This window comes from Haliotis rubra, unplaced genomic scaffold, assembly GCF_003918875.1.
Source record: "Haliotis rubra isolate DU_JTF1 unplaced genomic scaffold, ASM391887v1 Scf6, whole genome shotgun sequence".
NCBI lineage: Eukaryota > Metazoa > Mollusca > Gastropoda > Lepetellida > Haliotidae > Haliotis > Haliotis rubra.
In genome coordinates this window covers 1,287,198-1,293,152 of record NW_025767301.1, presented here as the reverse complement: position 1 = coordinate 1,293,152, position 5,955 = coordinate 1,287,198, and positions in this window count along the sequence as shown.

Here is a 5,955-nt window from a genome sequence, read left to right as displayed (position 1 = left end):
AACCAATAATCACTTATAACTGCGGCACATGCCGTCTCGAGCCATACCCTTAAGCACGAACAGGAGCCCAGTCGCAGCTTGTGAAAAGCGCCAACCTACCTTAATCCGCTGATTCCCTTCCAGGAAGAAATACTTCAAAATATATTTAATACGTTTACGTACATTTTTCATACGAAAAAAGTGGATACCCACTCTAACTACGATTAACAGCCTGTTTTACAAAGAATTTAGTGTTTTAAAGCAAAACTAACTGCGTATTTAGAAGAGCAATATCGATTAAACCACGGTTTCATCCAACAGTTGACCGTTTCAAAAGAAGAACCAGTGTTGATACAGTTTTGCTTGGAGTAATACTAAAAAAATAATTTGTTGAGTACCTCGCCACCTTTGGCACTTGGAAACAGTAGCTTGGAAATAATCAGCAATAAAAGCCGGACTATGGTGTGGAAATGGGGGAGAAATTGGACGTTCATTGCGAATATACGGATGTTTCTTGCTTACAGATTTCCTCCGGGACTACATGCCAGGGGGTAATAACAGACTGGCAGCTCCTGAAACGTACAACCATGGTAGAATGGTTTCATGAGGCGCGTGCGTGCGTGCGTGTATGTGTGTCTGAAAGAGACACTACGGTTATAACGACCGCAAAGGAACCACGAATTTTAGTTCGTTATAACCGTAATTCTAATTTCAACTTTCCCTAGTTACGCCGAAGACCCGGGCTCGATTTCCTACACTGGTACAATGTGTGAAGCCCATTTCTGGTGTCCCCCGCCGTGATGTTGCTGGAATATTGCTAAAAGCGGTTTAAAACCAAACTCACTCACTCACTCACTCACTTTGAAGGAGGGAAATACTCTCACGTAGAGAAGACTATATTCGTATACACACTTTACAGGCTCTCGCATATATATCATATATACATACATATATTTGTTTATATATGCGCAGCTTATATGATATAAATTAGATTCGAAATTCATCATGGCCCTCTTCCACATTTAAACCAAACATATCAGCTTTATTACCACCACTTCTGATTGAATCGGCATCAATTGCACAATCAATCAAGGGAGACTCATTAATCCTATGTGTTCTAATATTCATTCTAATCAGTGATATTATTGTATGTGTAACACACCTGTTGTAATTGGTAAACATCACATAATATCTGACAACATCCCGGCTGCTGCACCTCGTCCTTGGCTAGGGTTTAACCCTTTCAACAATATTTGATTTTAGTTGTTGCTTAAATTTAATTTAGCAATACTCCAGGTAAATAATCGAGTTTGGACCAGATGGTCCTGTGATTGACGTACTGAGCCGTGCAATATACAGTTGACAGATAATGTCAATAATAAAGAGCATGGTTCAATTGATGTATATTTCGAGAAAACCTAGATGGCAGCAAAATTTTGATTGTCCCTTGTAATCTGTCTGTGGCGTGGTAATTTATAGAATACTTTGAATTTGTCTTGGTATTGAATTCATTAAATGCTTGTACTGGTTTTACTACTTTTAAACTTGGAACGACGATGATTCAAGAACTTTTGAATAACAATGATTTCAATGATTATATGTCCCCTTGATAAAATTCAACTTTGCTGTCAAAGTGATGTTATTTTCTCAAACAGTGTTTTCATGTACAAAACCGTTTTCTATAGAACTGTCGGGTAAAAAAGTATTCACCAATCTTTAATGGTGGAAAAATTAAAAAAGAAATGGTTATCGATGGGGATGTATATGATATGGGTATCATACTTGTGTTTTGGACCTTTAACCCGTGCAGATCCAGGTTAGAACTGATCTCCAGTAACCCATGCTTGTAAGAGCTGACTAACGGGATCGGGGGGTCAGACTCGCTGACCTGGTTGACACATGTCATCGGTTCCCAATTGCGTAGATCAATGCTCATGATGTTGATCACTGGATTGTCTGGTCCAGACTCGATTATCTACAGACCGCCACCGTATAGCTGGAATATAGCTGAGTGCGTCGTAAAGCTAAACTCACTCACTCACTTTTGGACCTTTAATTGGCGACGTTTTGATAACGTTTGTAATTTATTGGTCAAATCCAGTTTGCAAGTATATACTTTCTTTTGTTCGTCAGTTTAGTTGGCCTATCACCTAAAACCTGAATCAGGCGACCTAGTACATAATCCAACTGAAATAAGCCAATATCAGTCCAACACTAACATGGCGTTCATCGATTGTAAACTGTTCATATGGTAATTGCACTCGCTTTAAGTGACTTTGCGCACCAACCTAGCTGTCAAAATCTGATAGACACATGTTACTCCTTGTACCTGAAGAGCAAATCATTATCCCAGTGTACATGTCTTGTAGATATGGATCTATCATAAAGTGAATATTGTGTAAATCAGTCATGACAGGGATCCGTTAATATACAGCTTGAATTTATGTGTCAAAAAGGAACGATTTCAAAAGGCATCATGATAGCTGTCCTTGGGTTTCAAAATAAATAAGAAACTAGGAAAATGGGCTCAGCATGGTAGAAAGCATAATGAAACGAGCGGAGTTTAAATACCGATTTATCTATAAGCAATAGGAACAAGTAAAAGGAAAATTGGCGGCCATCTTGGATTTCAGGAGGCTGATTTTTTTTTTCTCGTTGATTAATCCAATACTGCTTACGATGTAAATCTCTGTATTTGCATCATCACATGACAAATCGCACTATCTATCTGCTAATATACCAACCTGTGCCAAATCGCATATAGTAACCATTTTGTTGATTTGTCTCAAGGTCGGAGACCGGCGTGTAGCAACATGAAAGATCGCCTTAACGAACTCACTCGAATAGCATTAGCGTCTAAGCAGATCGGGAATGACGGGAAAATTACACACTGTCTACCGCGGAGTCAGTTATTCTGAATCAGCATCGTAGCTGGCGACCTTTCCTGGAGATGCCGAGTTGTCCCGGGGGACAGGGAGTAGGGTACTGTTCTCCAGACTATAATATCGGATAAACGTTACGACGTGACGACTCTCGCCTGGACTGTTTACAGTAATATTTGATTACATTAGAATACAATTGAATGAAACGTTTCATTCACGTAACACGTAACACGTGTCTTCAAAAGACAGTTTCAGAAAACGTTTTTCGTGTTTATCACTGTAATACAATGCGACGTTTGATTAAATGATATATTTATGCTGGTATGTTTTACATAGACAATCATCATAAACTGTTGTTTGTGGTGGTGGTGGTGGAATTGGGTTTAACGTCGTGCTTGAGAATATTTCGCTCATATGACGACGTGCATGCCTGTGTATGTGTATGTGCGGCTGCTTGTACTAGCCCAGACTTAACCTGGTTTTATAGCGCTAGCCCACTGTGATACCATGCCGCAGTGAAGCATGAATACCCGTCTCAGACACATTATACTGACTCCGAGCCGACCAGTCCTTGATGTACCCATTAATGCCGAACGCCAGGCAGGGACCAACAAGTACCATATTTTAACGTCTTTTGGTATGACGCGGTCGGGGATCGAACCCGCGACCTTCCGCACTCCGGGCGGACGCTCTTACCACTACACCACGGAGGCGGTCTGTTGTTTGTAGTAAATGCCTTAACAGAAAGTGGGGTTTCTGTAATACACTAATCCATCGCCGTTGACTGACGCAATAGGAATACAGGTTTGACTAAGCAAGATAAATGCTTTAAATACAACAAGAGCAAACTTGAATGAGGGGATGTAATTACGGACTCTCAACCGAATACGAAACGCTAATAAAGGTTACAATAAAGGCTACTAAGTGCTTGACCAATATACATGGCATGACCTATGTACATGGAGATCAACGGTATGATCAACTGTACGATATTAATTGGCTGTCAAGAGGTTGTCAATGGTATGACTAACCCACGTCACTTGTGTGACTATATGCGAGCAACGGTTTGGCTAAACAATAGTTAATGGCAAGCAATCGTATGAATAAGTGCATTCAAGGATTTGGTTAAAACGATGGTTTGTAATGGCGTCAACTAAACATCTCTGATTGAAAACTTTAATGGTCGGAACAGTTTGCAGATTTTTAAATGTGCAAAACCTGACTTATGATACTTGGAACTGTTAAAGAATATGTTTTATATTACCATCGAAAATTAAAAATATTTATACAAATTCGACACGTCGTCCTTGACCTTGATACATGTATATTCAGAATACAGTAGGCCTATAGCAACAGGAGACAAGATGAAATGCATCGAATTCGTACATATACATCCCGGCGAACATCTTGTGTCATCACTGATTCTCAGTGAATGATTCATACAATCCTCACCACAACTTCAGCACAAACTTATTATTCAAATAACATTGCCTCTAACAATGAAATATGTTTCGGACGATAATAAAGGCTGATCATTATCTGACTTTGACGTAGTATGTTTATTCTAAGCTACCGCTTGCACCATCCTTTAAACGTCTATAGAAAGGTCTAGATGTATCTCGACAGTGGAAGACCCGTGAAGACCCGGGTTAGAATTGATCTTCAGTAACCCGTGCTTGTCGTATGAGGCGACTAACGGGATCGGGTGGTCAGGCTTGCTGACTTGGTTGACAAATATCCCAATTGCATAGATCGATGCTCATGTTGTTGATCACTGGATTGTCTGGTCCAGACCGCCACCATACAGCTGGAATATTGCTGAGTGCGGGGTAAAGGTAAATTCACTCACTCAGTCACTTTTGGACCTTTACTTTGCTGTGTTTTGGCGACTGTGTTTAATCTACTAACTTTTTGATAAGGTTTGTAATTTCTTGATCTCCATAAGTATCTCAATTAGTATGAGTCACTGTGGTTACCATGTGAGACAAGGCTGACCACGGAACCACGGTCCGGACACCACTATGGTTGATAATGCCACATGCTATTGTTTGCCTGGTCAAAACGCTTTAATCAAACAATACTTAACTTATTTTCTGTTTCTCATCTTCTACCTGTCCTAACTACCTCCTTCAAAACAAACAATATCGTCTATTTACATCAACCTTAACAGAAATCTGGGGTTGGAAATCGTCACTGTTTGTCGAAGATATGCAAAGAAGGTAAGTAACCCTGCTTACCTGATACTGGCTCTATTCTCTCCTCATAAGCTTTCAACAATCTTTACAAATTAAAGAAATGAGCATAAACCAATATGGAAAATTTATAATCAGTTTTGAACTCAACATTTTACAGATAACGTTTTTGTTATATTCTCTGATTGGCTCACCGACTGCAAGGTGGAGCGGTGGGGTAGCCTAATGGTTAAAGCGTCCGCTCGTCATGCTGAGGACCCGGGATCGATTCCCCACCTGGGTTCAATGTGTGAAGCCCATTTCTGGTATCCCCCGCAGTGATATTGCTAGAATAATGCTAGAAGCGGCGTAAAACCATACTCACTCACTCTCCCCAATTGCAAGTTTGATATGGAGTTATGATACCTATAGAGTTAATACAAACACCTCCCTCGTTAACGTCCTTATGTCACTGAATTCTAATGTACGGTGTACGGGGCGTTGAAGTAGCCCAGTGGTAAATGCGTTTGCTCGTCTCACCGAAGGCCCCTGTTTTATTCACAACGTGGGTACAATGCCTGTCTTGGGTGCCCGCAGTGATATTCCTGGAATATTGCTGGGATATTGCGGCGTCAAACCACATTCACTCAAGCACAATAAAATCATACGTATTTTACCTACGTATGCAACACAAAATTGATTAATTTCCGCACGTTCTGTTAACAAGCAAGTTTGATATATGCTAACATGTTCCTCATAATAAGTTTCTGACAATTTATGCTAAAAGTATGTTGCCAGCACAATGTGTTGCCAGCTGAGTCGTGGTTAATACTTTACTGTGTGTATCACCATGGAAATGATTCCTCTAGTTTACATATTGCGCAAGTGGGTGGAACGCAGGTCAAATACGCTCTCGTGTTATC